The sequence below is a fragment of the Serinus canaria genome, chromosome 24, assembly GCF_022539315.1.
Source record: "Serinus canaria isolate serCan28SL12 chromosome 24, serCan2020, whole genome shotgun sequence".
Lineage (NCBI taxonomy): Eukaryota > Metazoa > Chordata > Aves > Passeriformes > Fringillidae > Serinus > Serinus canaria.
Genome location: NC_066337.1, coordinates 2058121 through 2074680, shown reverse-complemented (window position 1 = coordinate 2074680; position 16560 = coordinate 2058121). Strand labels below are relative to the sequence as shown.

Below are 16560 nucleotides of genomic sequence, written 5' to 3'. Positions count from 1 at the left end.
TGGGGGACTTGCACAGGAGGAAGAAATGGTGAGCAATAAAAACCCATCAAGGCTCTTTCATTTCAGGAAGCAGCACTACTTCACATTTTGGCAGCGACTTGAGATCAAAGTATCCTAAATTTCCTTATGAAATAAAATTATTTCAGCTATCACTGAAATGTTGCCATTACTTTGGAAATGTATTTCCCCAAGAGCTTGTGCCTATCTAAAAGACTCTCAGATTTACAGGCTGAGGTTTTTTACCAGCAATATATTACATCCTTTTTCAAGTAAAAATAATTAAAGACTAAGTTGAAAAGTTGGGTTTTTTTTTTCCATGATGCCTTAAAACACTTAAAATACCAAAGTATTGCCAGGCACCCTCCAGGTGAACATGACCTCCTTGATTAATAAAAAAGCCATAAACCCATATTAGAATGGTTAGGGCTGGTCAGAATTGGGGCTGAATGAAAAAAAAATAAATTTAAAAGTCCCTTTTATGGACTCTACATCCCTGCTTTCAAAGCAAAATGTTAATACTCAATCTGCAAAGCACAAGTCTTGTGTCTGAACCAGTGGGAAAATGAGTTTCACTTTTTTTAGCTTATTGAGAAGCTCCTGCCCCACAGCAATTGCTCCACGTGCAATTGATAATGGAGGATTCAACACCAACAATCAGAAAATCAACTGCTCAGGCTTTTCTTCTCCACCTGAAGCATCAAAATAATTAGAGAGATTAAGGATTATTTATTTCAGCAGCCATGGAAGGTATTTTTCTGTATTAAGGGAAGACTCCTTTTGTGAAGGGGGTTTTTGAAGAGGGGGAGCTGTGAGAGTCTCAGCGTGTCAGCTCTGCTCTCTCCTCAGCAGGCTGAGAGGTTTTATGTCACCATCCCCACAGAGGGCTCCTGCAGTTTATGATAGATGCACTCAGCTAAGTTAAAATGAAGAAATACAGCAGAGGAGGGATGGAGAGGGTCCTCCAGAGGACAATAGATCTCAGCCAGAGCCACCAGGACAGGCTCCCCTCGAGGGGTGATGCCAACTCTTGATTGGCCATAAAGTGATTCAAGAGTGACCCTCTCCTCTGGAATGTCTCACTTCTATCAACAAATCTCCACCTTTTTTGCCTCTTTATACCAAAATTACCCTGAAAGATGAACAGCAGGTTTTCCTGTCATTACAGGAAGTCCTTTATGCCACCCTGAGCTTGTTAAAAATAATCCAAGTGCTATTAAATGGTCAAAAACCAGAAAAGAATCCAATCTTTCAAGACATTACCCATTCTTGGCCATTCCTCCGTGTTCAAGGCTGCTTCCAAACATGTTGCTCATGTAACACCTCATCTGGGGGGATCAGGAATGCTTGTGCAAAGACACCACTGTGCCATCAAATTGCTTTAATTTTTTTAAAGAATATATAATTGCCAGGTTTCCTCAATCCATCCCAGGAGGTTTTCCTGCACTGGGAGCATCTTTTGCTCTTGGCCAAGATTCTGGTTTTCCTAAATTCTGCCCTCCATACCCTCCCAGTATCCTGTTATCAGTTATTGCCTGCTGAAAAAGGAGAAATTGAGCCTGAGTTTCTGCTACAAGCAGGGGTTAAAGCAGACTGGGACTCGATATTGCTGTAGAAGCAAGTCTAGGCCAGAGCCAATACCTTTTCTGGTTTTCTCCTTAAAAAAGCAGTTGGTCAAGACAAAGGCCTGGGATAAAAGGGAGAGGGAAACACCAGGCTGGGCCATGCCAAAACCCCTTGCCAGACCCTGGTTTGGAATGTCAGTGGATGGGCCCCTGAGCACCACGAAAAGGAGCATTTATTTATTTAATATTTTCACCTAGGCATTTTAATTTTTTTTTTGTTTAATATTTACATGCATTTATTTGTTATTTGTATTTATTTAATTAATATGTCCCAATCCTCCTACCAGCTTCAGGTCCACAGAAAGGATGGAGCTGCTCCAGTGGATTTCTGATGAGAACAACAATTACTGCTAAATATTTCTCTCCTCTCCAAAGATACCCATCTCTGAAAGGCTCCAGGGATATCTCTGCAACATAAACATGAGAATAAAACCTGCAAGAGCCAGTCAGAGCTTTAGCAGACAAGGTTAATGTACCTTGAACAGCAGCATTAAACAACTCTGCTCATTTTTTTAAGTGGAGAGCTGAGATACCTACATACATTCTTAAGTGTTATTTTTATAGGGGAAGAGCATTAAAGCACCTTCCAAAACAAACTGGCACAGAGAAACATCAAAGAAGCTTCTTCAAAGTAACCTGAGAATACTTGAATTTTGTGCAACCCAGCCCTCTGCCCAGGAAAAGTTCCCAAAAGAGCAAGTTGTGATTTTTTTATTTTTTCAGCAAATCAAAAAGCTTTGAAGTGAAATGTAGCTGAGGAACCCCAAAAATGTAGGAACTTCTTCTTGCTGGGCATGAAATGTCTAAATAAAATCTCTGGTTGCCTTGTAAAAAATAGGGAGCAGATAAATGTTAACAGTCCTTCTCTGAGAACAACTGATGTCCAAAGTCTAAAGTCTTGCCCTTGGCTTTCAAACCTTGGCTTGGGCTGTTCATTCTCCATCTCATGGAGAGCGGTGAGTCAGGAATCACATTTCCATCCTGCAAACACCAAATCCCAAACCCAGGCTGGCAATGAGAAGGTCACAGAATCACAGAATGATCTGAGCTGGAAAGGACCCCCAAGGATCCTCCTGGCCCTGCTCAGGACCATCCCCCAGTCACACCACACACCTGAGGGGATTCTCCAAATCTTTCTTGGGCTCTGCTAGCCTTGAGGCATGCCCAGTGCCCTGGGAGCCTGTTCCTGTGCCCAAGCACCCTCTGGCTGAAGAACCTTTCCCTAATCCCCAGCCTAAGCCTCCCCTGACAACTCCAGGCCATTCCTGTGGGTCCTGCCACTGGGCACCCCAGAGCAGCAGTCAGGCTCTGCCCTCCTCTCCCCCTCACAAGGAAGCTGCAGACTGGCAGGAGTCTCCCCTCAATCTCCTCCAAGACCTGTTCTGGTCCCTCTGAGTGCCCTCAGCTGCTCCTCCTTGAGCTGCCCCTCCAGCCCTTCCCCATCCCTGCTGCCCTCCCTGGGATGCTCTCTATCAGCCCAAAGCTGTTCTCATGCTCTGTGCCCAAAAGGACTCCAGCTGAGGCCACCCCAGGGCCGAGCAGAGGAGGACACTCCCCTCCCTCACCAGCTGCTGGTGCTGGCCTGAAGCCCCCCAGGACAGGGCTGTCCCTCCTGGCTGGCAGGGCACTGCTGACTGGAATTCAGCCTTCCATCCAGTCCCTCTCTGCAGAGCTGCTTTCCAGCAGCTCATTCCTCTGTCTGTCCCATCCCAGGTGCAGAATCCAACACTCCCTGAACTCCCTGGGGATGGCCCAGCCCTCTAACTTGTCAAGGTCTCTCTGCAGGGCCTCCCTGCCAAGTTTGCAGATCATCCCAGTTTTGTATCATCTGCAAACCTGATTAATATCCCTTCCAGTCCTGTGTCTGACTCATGTTGAAGCGCACGGTGTTGTGGTTTCAGGGTTCACCTCAGAACCCCGGGTCCCTCCCCTGAAGATTCCCTCCCAGGTGTGTCAGTCACCTCTCCTGACCCCTCCCAGCACTGTCTGTCAGTCCTGGAATTCCAGAAGGGCATTGAGCGATTGGCAGATCCAAAGGATGCCCTCCACCCTCGGGGGGCACTGTGCCATCCAGGTGTCCTCTGTCCCTTGAGACCTCCCCTCCTGTCCCTGGCTGGTGGCTCCCTGTCCCTTCCCTGCCCTCTCCCCGGGGTTAAAAGGAGCAGCACCCACGGGCTCAGGAGTTCTGCTGGAGCTGGGGCTGGGTTCAGAGGCTGTGGGCCAGAACAAAGCTCTGGATCCAAACCCTCCATCAGAACCGACTCCTTTCCTTCACCATCACCCTTAAAGCTTCTCCACAGAGGGAAACCTGAGGAGCAGCCCCTGCTATGGGGGAAAGCTTCATCCCAGCACCCCCAGAGCTCCTGCAGGCCTGGACTTGTCCCCACGTGCCCAGCTGGAGCACCCAGCCATGGCCAAAAGTGTCTGTGGGGTGAAACACCACCCAGCCATGGCCAAAAGTGTCCCTGGGGTGAAACACCACCCAGCCATGGCCAAAAGTGTCTCTGGGGTGAAACACCACCCAGCCATGGCCAAAAGTGTCCCTGGGGTGAAACAGCACAGTGCCAGTGTCTGGTTCAGCAGCAGGGCCAGACAAGCTCAGGCAGGTCCTGCTCACAGTATTGGTGATGTTCCACCAGCACGAGGTGGAGGATGGAGCCCTGCAGGACCCCACTAGTGACAGGCTGCCAGTCTGATGTCACCCAGCCCCTGTAACCCTTCGTGCCCCCCCTGAAGCAGCAGCTCCCACTGATCCAGCCATGGACACTCTGTGCAGAGGATGCTGTGACAGGGGGGACTGAGGACTCCATCCCCTGCCAGGCTAAAAAGAGCTTCTCAGAGGACAAAAAAGGTGATGGCAAAAGATTTGATGAGTTTTGGAGACATGAGCTGGAAGAAGAGGTTTAGGTGTGGGTCTGAGGTGAAGGAGGTCATGGGAAACTGTCATATTTGTGAATTCTACAAACTTCTGTCCCAAGACCAAAGGTGACATCAGTGCTGTTGCTTCAGTAGCTGAGAAGAAACAGGCTCAAAAACTGTCTTGCTCTGCAAAATTTGAACCATTATTGAAGTTTTTCCATTCCAAACTGACACCAGCAGTTCTGTTCTGGTTTCAGCCAGGACAGAGTGAATTTGTGAATTTTTACAATAGCTTGGAGGGGGGGGGCTTGACCAGACCCTCATATTATTTGATATCACTTTTTTGCCAGGGGCAGGGGAAAGGGACCCTCTCTCTTCTGAGAAGAAGGGAATTCATTCTCCTGGGGATAGATCAATGTGGTGATGCTGGTCCTGACCAGAGGAGCTCTTTGGGGGCATGGCTGTGGTCAGGTTAAGCTCTGTGCTCTCTTTTGTGCATTTTTGTTATTTGTCCTGCTGCTGTTACAAGTTCATTCTCTTACCTCATTGCTGTTCCCAGTAAATTGTTCCTATCCCAACCCACCTTTGCCTTTTGTGCCTCCAATCTTTTCTCTGCAGGGGCCAGGAGAAGGGAAGCAAGTGAGCTGCATGGAGTTCTGGAGACTTGGGGAGGGGGCACTACCTTGGGGAATGCTGTTATCAAATAACAACCACCAATTTCTCTGCCACTGCAAACAGCACAAAGTGCAAACCAGACCAGTGCCAGTGCCAGACCCACCTGCAACCTCAACCCTCCAGCAGTTCTGGCACAGACCCCACCACAAACCAAGGACTTGCTGCAGTCCATGAACACCCATCATCAATATTGCAATTTCCCATAGTTTTAGATTTCAATTTAATGCCTTCCTGGGGTGTTTGTTTTGCAATTCAAATCCCACAGGTCTTATGCAAATCTCCCAAACCCCCCATGAGTAAGCATGGACAGATATCTGCTTTTTGGTGGACTTGCTAAAAACAGCAGAGTGAACCCACCTGCAGAAACACAGGTGAGGGGTGAGGGGCAGAATGCAAAGATTCCCTGACTGGGAAAGTCAGGAAAAGAGCAACACCACAGTACCCCAGATAAAATCCTCCCTTAAATCTGCCTCATTTCTTGCTGTATCCTGCTATCACACTTGGAAATGTTCCCCCTGGGAGGGGGAAAAGCTCCCTCTGGAGCCCCATTAGGCAGATAAACCAGAGTTCTTGACTGGCTGAGTTTTCATTTCACACCCCTCTCTTGCAGCTCTCTGGCTCCTCCTGGTCTTGCCTTCCCCCTGAATTTCCTATGTAAAATGTAAAATTCCCTCTGACAAATGACTCTGCTGACCAGAAAACAAAAATGAGGTTTCCCTTGAGGCATGTCAGGCTTTCTGGCACCTACAGGGAGCTGTCCCTGTCAAACCCCCAGCCAAGGCACTGAAGATTGAGATGGGAACACCTGGATTAATCAGCACAATTGAAACATTTTTCATTTGCCCATTTGAAAGCAATTTTTGGGCCACATTTCCAGCCTCAGTGATGAAAGAGAAGTTTAAAATGGGACATGGTGATTTAGAGGGAGTTACAATGGGTTCCAAGCTCCTTTAGTAATGCTTAATAAGACTGTCTTCTCCATTTACTCCAAATGGGGGTAAATCTCAGCCTGGTCTGAACTCAACAGGATGAGGAAATTTGGATTAAAAAACGACTGGAAAGTGTCCATGATGTGAGACAGATAGGTTACATTTTTTTTCACAGCTTTTTTTTGCACAAAAAAGTATGGCCTGGCCTCAGAGGTGCATCCTGTGGCTACAGGGGCTTCAGGAGGAGGAAAGCTGAAATAGTTTGGTGCATGGAAACTGCAGGGACTAAGACACAGTGCAGAAAGCCAAGGGAAACCAAGCTGTTTCTCAGAAGCCTTCAGGTAATTTCTGTCATTAACCACTTAGAGTGAAGCCAGCCCAGTGTTCCAGAAGATAATTGAATGGACACCCACCACCATCACACCCTCCTGTGCCTTTCAAGGAAGGTGTCTGGACCCTGCTGGCACAATTTACTGAGCAGTTCTGGTTTGGTCTCCTTGCTGGAGGGACTTCCAGCACTTTGTGTCCTCCACAGCCACAGATCCTCCAAAGAGAACGACCCAGCCCACACAAAACACATGGCAAGGCACAGAGTACCTTTGATGCCTTGAGATTTTAACCTTTCTATTTCCCAAATCCCGTGCTGCATTAGTGCATAACTCTATGGAGTCATAGGAAGTGTCAGCTCCTGTCTTCACATCTTGGTCAGACAAAACAGTTCCTCTGGGCCTGGAACCCAAGGACACCCAACAGCCTCAGGACCCAAAAATTATAAACAAAAATGAACTGGGGAGGAGCAAATTGGGGATGGGACTTCATTGCCTGAACTGAAATTGGAGAATGAACCCCTGCTATGGAAATGGACCAAACTGAAACCTGCCTGACAAACTGGTGAGCACTGTCCGTGCTGGGTGCAGCCCCTGGGAGGCTCTGACTGCCCCAGGTGTGTCTGTTCAATGCCTTTCAGAAATTCCCACTCTGTTCTCCTAGCTCTGCCTGGCCTCTGCTCCAGGCAGCCACTCCAAGGCATCACTTTCACTCACTTGGAAATCCAGACTGGAAGGAGGGCACCAAGCAGGGAGGAGCCCCCAAAAGTGCTCATTGTGGTGACCCCAATCCCCCCACACTCACCAGAAAAGTAATTTCAACAGGAACCCGACCTGTACCTTTATCAGAAAGGTAAAACCAGGCTGAGATTCCCATCCCTCCCCTCATGGTGTGTTTTTGGCTTTGGCTGAGGCAGAGTCACCAGAAGAATCAAAGGGAGGCCTGGGGGAAATAATCCTGCCCCTGCTGGCTGCTTCTTACTAGAGGGGACTTTGAGAGGAGGCAAGACCCAAAGGACTCGAGGAAAAGATGCTCTGCTGGCCCATGGACCAAAGGAGGGGTTTGGGTTTTTCCCTGAGAAGCCCCCAGCCAAAAATAACCAGCTAAAAGTGAACCCAGGCACTTTTGCAGAATATTTACCCAAATTGAAGGGGCCCCTCCCATTTTCAGTGACCAAAGATTTCTCTTTGCTCCTGCAGGAGGGAAGTTGTAGCCAGCAGGGTTTTCTTTTCTGTGTCACTTGCTGGGTGCCCTGGTTTTGGCACGGATCAAGCACATTTGTCACTGTCAAGCCCTAATTTTAGTGATCAGGGTTGACTAAAGGACTGTGAAACCCTTGGTTTCATGTATATCTTATTTTAAGCTCTGCATTTCGTTTATTTTTAGTTGGTGACCATTTCTTTGCACCCTACTGCTGGCTGTGCCAAAATTCTGCAGTGATAACAACCTATATTTCAGAGTATTTTCACAAAAATATATATGTGTTTTCCTCCAGGCTGCTTATGTCTTGTAGGGCTCTTAACAATATGTTATCTACACTTGAGCTTTAAAACAAGACTCCCTGCACAGACTGATTCCTTTTTTTAAAACAAAAAAAAAGTGTAATTCTGCTCTGAAATGCTCACTGCATTTAGGGAAGGGTTGATACAATTTAAATTATATCAACAGAAAACAGCAGAAATCCCTCCAAATAAACCCCACCAAGGTCATGACTTGCCACATCCTGCTCAATTAATATACATAATTGCACAATTAATACATATAATTGTTTAAATAAACAAAGCAAAGCAGCCTTACTGTTAGGGGGTGCTCAGGGAGCCACTGGCCTGGAAGTGTCCTCCCACTGCCCCAAAAACTGGGTAGGGATCACAACCTGGGAAAGCAAAAATGGAATATTTTAACATTGAGAGAAAATTATAAAATAAGAAAGTGAAATATTAAGCAAAGGATGAAGGTCTGCACTAGGAAAGTGCAGTGGCAGTGGAGCCATGGATGGCCAGCCTCTCTTAATGGTTTTTTTCTGGAGGATGATGGGGAAAATAGGAGAAATCAAGGAAAAGAAGGTGGGAATATCCCCTGGAGATGAAAGCAGGACTGATGTCCGAGCTAGGTCAGGGGTTTTCCCCATCAGGTTTGAACATCCCCAAAAAAGGACAAAAATAACTCAGATTTTAGAGGTCGAACCGAGGTGTGTCCAGCAGACAAAGGTGAGCTCCTCCTTGCTCTGTGCTCAGGGGATGGAGGCCAAGGGGGTCCTGTCCCTCCTTTCCACTCCTGCTGGGTGCTGAAAGCTCCTCACGGGATCACACTGAGGGTTACTGCTACAATCCAGTCTGAAAAGGAGAAAAAAGGAAAACAGGAATGAAACAGCACTGATGGCTGGCTGTGCCCCCATTTCATGCTGGTAGTTGGCATTTCCCTGGGTAATTATAATATTTCCTGGGGAATTATAATAAAATTATAATATTTATTTATTATAAAATATAATATGTTATAATAGTTGGCATTTCCCTGGTTAATTATAATATTTTATAACATTAAAAACACCTTTTATAATTCAGGTGTTTTTGTACTTGGGCTCACACAGAGTGAACTGGGGCACCACCTCCAAAATGGGGGAGCCCCAGCCACTACTGAAGGAGGAGAAGCCCATCCACATCCTGGAGGTGATTCTGCAGCTGCCAAGAACCTGCCCCTCATGGGACTGGGATTTCTGGGCCCATCTCAGCAGCTCCAGTGGAAAAACAAAGATGGGCTGAGCAAGGACCAGCACAGCCACCCACACTGGGGTGTTTTGTGTTTGACTGCAAAAAAAAGGATTAAAGAGATAAAATTCACCAGATCTCTCCATATTTAACATCTCTAGTGAGCCCCTCAGACCTCCAACATCCACCTGAATGTCCCTCGATGTACATCACCCCAGATATCACCTCTGTGCCTGTGAACACCTCCTGGGATCTCCAGGGTTTGTCTGAGGCATCCACCCTGATCTATCTCCTGGTGAGAGCTCCTCAGTATGGATCCCTTATTTTATATTATATAGTTAATATAGTTATTTTACAGTCCCATAACTGTCCCCTGGTACACACAGGCTCTGCCAAGCTGCTCTCAGCCCAGCCCTGATGCATCACCAGGGTACCCACCCACCCTGGACAGCTCCTCACCCACGCACAGCTGGCAGGGACACCTGTGACAAACAGCAGCTGGCTGGAGCTCCTCACAGCTCTGTTACACATCAGGACATCCAGCATGGCACACGTCACCTCCAGGGAGCTCTGACAGATGTGTCACCTCCAGAGAGCCCCTCAGGTTCCAGTATGCACCCCAGACACCCACCCTGGCACACAAAACCTGTTCAGAGCTCCTCAGGTTGCTGATAAATGTCCAACACAGGCAGATGTGTGCACACCTCCACCCTCTGAACTGCTGCTGTTACGTACATCTGACATGTGCCACCAAAGAGCTCCTCAGATGATGCCTAAAATACACCTGAGGTACCTGCACAGAGCCTCTGGAGAGCTCCTCAGGTACAACACACACCTGAGATACCTGCACAGAGCCTCTGGAGAGCTCCTCAGGTACAACACACACCTGAGATACCTGCACAGAGCCTCCAGAGAGCTCCTCAGGTACAACACACACCTGAGATACCTGCACAGAGCCTCTGGAGAGCTTCTCAGGTACAACACACACCTGAGATACCTGCACAGAACCTCTGGAGAGCTCCTCAGGTACAACACACACCTGAGATACCTGCACAGAACCTCCAAGGAGCTCCTCAGGTACAACACACACCTGAGATACCTGCACAGAGCCTCTGGAGAGCTCCTCAGGTCCCACCACACACCCCAGGGATGTGTCTCTGCTGCACACCACCAGCAGAGAGCCGTGTCAGGTGTGGGGAGGCCAGGCAGGAGATCCATGAGAATTGTTTCCCCAGGTTTTATCTCCATCCCCAACCCCTGCAAGAACAGCAGGTGCAGTTTTGTGCCTTCAGGGCAGGTGTCCTTCATCTCCCCCAGGAACCAAAGGAGCTACATGGGGAAGCCTGCATTCCTGGGAAGCTGCCCCATGGTCACTGCCCAGGGAGAGATCTGGAAACAACTGGAACATTTCAGGGCAACACACAGCAGAAACCTCCAAACGTGGAAAATTTGGTGGGAGAGAAAAGGTCAAGGTGGGAGAGAAAAGCCTCTTGACTTCTCAGGGCAGGGAGGGTCCAGCCAAGAGATGCAGAGACCTGATCTGCTCAGAAGGGCCTGAGCCCCAAACTCCTCCACCACAGCAGCAGGTGAAACACCAAGGTTATTTATGGTAAAGAATTAATGTTCCTGCCTTGGAGAAGCAGGAGTGGGCTGATGCCAAATAGATATCACAAATTTGGACTTGATTTTCATTGGATTTGTCCTGACATCACGATGGAAAAGCTCATGTTTTGCACCAGTCCTTCATCCTATAAAGACTTTTCTATCCCACAGGAAAGACTTTTCCTGTGTGAACAAAACACGAGGGCTGGAGGAAAAGGAGCAGAAGTAAGGCTCTGCCAGAGTTAAAAGAGCTCTGACAGTCTGGCAGACTGATTTTCACCCTTGGAGGTGGCCAGGCCCGAGGCCCTGGGTGCTGGTTTAGGACAAAACCATCGTGCACCTTCTGCAGAAAGGACACCGGTTTGTCCCCATCACGAGGAGCACAAAGAGCCAGCCCCACCAGGGACATCTCCCTGAACACCCTTGCAGAGAGAGAAGTCTTTTTGAGCACTTTTAGCAACTTCAAAAGGCATCCTTTGAAGTTCAGCAAAGGCCTTTGAAGTCCTCCCGGTGCGAAGGGGAACGGAGGAGGCGCCTCCTCCAGGATGCTCCACCACAGGCAACGCCAGGCACAGAGATCCACGGTGTCCCACGGCTGCTCAGCCTTGTGCTCAGCAGCTGCCCCAGGGCCAGGAATGAGACACCATTTCTGACAAGTCATCAATCCCACAAATGCCCCAAATCCTGGTTTGCTGGCCTGAACAGCATCCAACAGCAGATTTGGGACCCAGTGTCCTGGGACAGGCAGCTCAAAAAGCCAAGGGCATCCCTGTTAACAAGTTTTAATGAAGTGTAAGGGAATGCTAATAAAGCTGACATTTAACAAAAGAAAATTCGAGATTTTTACAAAAAGGATTTTAAAGCAAGAAGGCTTTTCCCAGCACGTCACTTTGTCTCTTCCAGTGTGAGCAGACCGTGGTGCTGCCAGCCTCATCGTGCCAATTTAATTGTGCTGTTTAATTGTGACTATCATTTTTTAATAAATCTAATGCCAGCTCCTCTGACTTAGAAGGAAACCACAAATGGTGAAATCCCCAGTAATGCTGGGTTTTGTTGAATTATTTTTATCCCCCAAAAATATTTCTGCTGGCCCCAAACTCCACAGCCCTGGGGACAAGCACAGAAACCCTGCAGGTGTGAAAATCAGTACAAACGCAGAAATCAAAGCTCAAGTTTCAGTTAACCCTTTACGAGCTCCAAGGGATGATCATGACTCTCCAAATACCTTGGCCACACCTGCTGCCATCTGCCAGGAGGACTTTTGTGACAAAAACCTTTGGTGTGTTGGGCTTTTCCCCACACAGTGCAGTTTCTCTCCAGCCTCTGGATAAGGGCTGGGCCAGGTGTTGGGGATGCTGAGGCAAAGAAGAATACAATATTTTCATTTCAGAATTTAAACTGGTGATGCACAAACCCTACCCATTCTCAGAGAGAGTGAAAGATTTGAGACATGCCCAAATATTTTTGCATTTCTGCAAAAGCAAAGCTGCTTTGAGGCTAAACATGGTTGGAGAGATGCATCTGCTGGCAGAGCCCTGCTGTAGGGGCTCACATTTACCCAAACGGGGCATGCAGAGAAATACTGGACATCCCCACCCCAGACATGTGCATGTGAACACATCTGGATCCAGGGAACAAAAGCAGCCTCTCTCCTCTGTGCTGATAAATAATGGAAAGGCAAAGTGCCCTGCAGAAGCAGCACCACACTGTTCGGCCTCGGGCGAGACGGAGGAAAATTCGGTGCCCATGAGGTCTGGAACAGTGGGATTAATAACACATCAATTTTAATGCAGGGTGGCTTGTGAGGTTTTTTCCCTTTTCCTTTTTTTTTTCCCTCCCTGCTTCACAAACAGCAAAGTGAATGTTTGAGCATCTCAGTGGGGGGTTAATGAGGACTCTGATTAGTTATTCAGATTTGCCTACATCCATCCTCGGATGGGGGAGTAGCAGGAAAGGGTTTGCAGAAAAAGCTCTTAAAGATGACCTGCTTGGCTTTCTCAGCTCAGGGGGATGGAGGTTTTGGGGGGGGCTCACGTTGTAGGGGTCCCCAACCCCAAAATCCCAGTGCCAACTTTGAGATGGAAAAGTTTATTTTCCCATCTTCATTTGTAGGGGATGCTAAAAGCTGCTGCACATTCAGCCATGCCAATTCCTGTAAAGTTTCTCAGGAAAACATTTGGATTTGTGGGATTTTTTTTTTCATGTGGGAAAAAAAAAAATCTTGCATGCCCTTAATAAAATTTCTGTGCAGTTCTGGTCAGAAGTATAAGACCAAAAATGATGGATGGACAAATGCAAGGACTCATGGATTCATGGATGCATGGATGAGCACACATGGTGAAAAGTGAAAAGACTCATGGATACATGGAGGCAAGGCTGGAAGAAAGGATGGATCACCCCTTAAGCCCCTACTGGGCTGCAAAAATGCAACAACTGCTGCAGCATTTCCTACAGCTTCCCATCAAAGTCTACCAGTGGTTTATGTCCTTGTGAAAAAGCAATGAGCTCACCTCCTTGCTCCTTGACCCAGAGATATTTTAAGCAGGTTGAGCTCACATCAGTATTTTAAGAAGGTTGAACTGCTGTATTTTGGGGGTTTCTTTCCAGATTTAGGCTTTTGCTCTTCACCTGCATCAAAAATCAAAAGGGAACCTGAGAAAATAAATGGCAGGTTCCAAAATGATGCCACAAAAGGCCTGAGGGATGGAGCCAGGGAGGTGTTCCATGGCATTGCAAAGGGCCAATAAAAAAATTCAGACATTATTTTAGGAGTCACTCTTGGATTTATTTCTTCAAGAAGAAAAATGTGAAGGATGAGCAGGAGGGTGAAGGCACTGTCTCAGTGACAAATTCATCCCAACAGTGAGCATCAACACTGGATTTCCTTTTGGGTCTAGAGACCCAGCCGGGTCTGGCTTTGAGCATCCCTCAACCCAGCATCCAGCAGGGGTTCTGAGGGCCTAAACTCTGGTGTTTGTGTCATTTCCCACCACACCTGCCAGGATCTAAGGGGAAAGCCAAACTGAGTCATCCTTCCCATTTCCCAGGGAGGCACTCCATCCCAAACAGGCTCTTCCCAGGAACTGCCTCCATATGCTTTGTCTGGGTTTTAAACGTGTGTTAATTGTTCTGAATTAACAGCTCCAGCTGGAGAAGCAAACAAGCAATTTGCAACTCAAGATAACACCCAACTTATCTCAAGTGATTTAAGTTGGGATTTTTTTGGGTTTTGGGGCGTGGGGTTAGTGTATTTTTGGGGGTTTTTTGAGGGGTTATAATGCCTTTCTGGGTGTGAATGCACTGTCCAGAGCCTGGCTAAAATCACTTACTGCACCCAATCCATCAGGAGTGGCCATTGGCACATGGTCACAGGGGGAATTGGGATGGTAGGACAAAGAGAGAAGATGAAAATCTCTGCATTTCACTTTGCTTTAGAGACAGGAAAAATCGAATATATCCTCATCACTCTGGGCAAACATCTGACTGCAGAAGAGTTAAGGATTATTTTCTCCCCAGCACCTTTTATTTTCAATTACATCGAATCAGGGAATCCCAGAATGGTTTGGGTTGGAAGGGACCTTAAAACTCATCCTCTTCCAACTCCCTGCCACAGGCAGGGACACCTTCCACTGATCCAGGCTGGTCTAAATCCCCATCCAGCCTGGCCTTGGACACTTCCAGGGATGGGGAAACCTGTGCCAGGGCCTCACCACCCTCACAGGGAAGAATTTCCATGTACAGCTTGTTTCAAAATATTCAAGCTCTCAAAAAGAAACCCAACAGCAAACTCTTTCAAGCTTTATCTCTTTGCCTTCTCTCATCTTTTTCCCTCTTGGTTTTTTTTTTTCATTTGCTGCTAGATAGAGGAAGGGAGAAGGAAAGACCATGATGATTCTTTGTTTACAAGACTGGATCTTCAACATAGATGTATCAAATTTTTTTTAAATTATCATTTCAGCAATTTAAATCCTTTCTAATCTCACTCAGGGTGTGGGATTCAAGGAGGAAAGTCCACCCCTCTCTCCCCCCCTTCCAACCTGGTTTTAAGAGGAGCCGACAGTGCTGGCAGCAAAACAGACTCCACAAGAAAAGATTTCTGTGATTATGACCAAGGGTCTGTCGCCAGATTGAGTGGAAGCTGCTCTTGGAACCTGTCCTGGTTCCAGCCAGGAGAGGGTTAATTTCGGCAGTAGCTGGGAGGGGGCTCGGCCAGGACCTGGTTATTCTATACCCTTCACATCGTTCTGGGGGAGGGGCAGGAAAGGGACTCCCTTCCCAGCCGGAGCAGCTCTGGCTTTAGGTGAGCATTTCTGAGTGTGAATCACTTGGTTTGGTGCCCTTTGTTATTGATAGTGCTGCTGTCACTGTTTGTTCCCTCTCTCTGGTTCCCAGTAAATTGTTCCTTCCTCTGCCCATCTTTTTGATGAGGATTTTTGCCTTTCCTGACTCTAATTCTCCAGAAGGGGAGGAGGAAGGGGATCCAGTGAGCAGCAGCGTGGTTTGCAAAGCCTCAGTAGAAGCACCAAACTGGGGGGACCATTCCTAAACCATGACTCTACCCCAGCCAAGACTCAGCTGGGAGTCAATGTCCCCAAATGTCCCAATGTCCATCAACCCCCAAATGTCCCAATGTCCCATCAACCCCCAAATGCCCCAATGTCCATCAACACCCAAATGTCCCAATGTCCCATCAACCCCCAAATGTCCCAATGTCCATCAACTCCCAAATGTCCCAATGTCCATCAAGCCCCAAATGCCCCAATGTCCATCAACTCCCAAATGTCCCAATGTCCATCAAGCCCCAAATGCCCCAATGTCCCATCAACCCCCAAATGCCCCAATGTCCATCAAGCCCCAAATGTCCCAATGTCCCATCAGCCCCCAAATGTCCCAATGTCCATCAAGCCCCAAATGCCCCAATGTCCATCAAGCCCCAAATGCCCCAATGTCCCATCAACCCCCAAATGCCCCAATGTCCATCAACCCCCAAATGTCCCAATGTCCATCAAGCCCCAAATGTCCCAATGTCCATCAACCCCCAAATGTCCCAATGTCCATCAACTCCCAAATGCCCCAATGTCCATCAAGCCCCAAATGTCCCAATGTCCCATCAGCCCCCAAATGTCCCAATGTCCATCAAGCCCCAAAGGTTTTCCAAGATTGGGTCCTATCAGATGACTGGGGTCATGGACCTCCAACATGGTCTTCTGCTGAAGTTGGGACACTTTGTCTCGATCTTGTCTCCTTTCCCCAGAGGAAAAAAGGTCTGACCGTGCCCTGAAGACATGAAGAAGGGACATGAAGACACAAGGATGCATCCTTGTCCAGCAATGGGGATACCTCCAAATACAGACCCAGCTCTGTGGCACTCAGGCAGCCTGGGATGCCCGGATCCCCAGTGCCAGGCTGTGCTACCTGACGACCTCCTGGCACATGGATAAAGTAACAGGAGAAGCGATAAATCACTTTGGCACCTTCCCTGGGCATGGCAGCCCCTGATAAAGCCCAGACTCAGGGGAGGGAGTGTGACACCGCAGCGCTCCCCGCGCGTTCTGCCGCGCAGATTAATCCTTCTTGATGGAGAATTACAATTAGGGCTTCGTCTTAAGGAGATATCAGCAATCAGATATCTTATCAAATGCCACCTCAATTATTCAAATAATCCCTGGCTCTTAGATTTGGGGGCTGTTTAGGGAAAGCAGTCCGATTAATGTGCTGACACTTCCCCATCACGTCCGACATCCTCAACTTCACGTCTGATTACGGAATTTGCATTCAATTTAATTTTTTCCATCTGGAGTAAATGAATAATCCGAGTACCTACCCTGGCCTTAATTACAT

General features: G+C 47.8%; 1 protein-coding gene across 3 annotated transcripts in view; it reads right to left on the bottom strand.

The window, feature by feature from the left end:
- PKNOX2 (PBX/knotted 1 homeobox 2) overlaps positions 1–16560 on the bottom strand; it is a 102897-nt gene that overhangs the window by 33349 nt on the left and 52988 nt on the right. For all 3 annotated transcript variants that reach the window (XM_050983632.1, XM_030232129.2, XM_030232128.2), the window contains 2 exons: positions 8597–8745; positions 8210–8285 (listed from right to left, as the gene is read on the bottom strand). The gene's annotated coding sequence lies outside the window, so the exon portion shown is untranslated. The remainder of the gene's footprint in view (positions 1–8209; positions 8286–8596; positions 8746–16560) is intronic.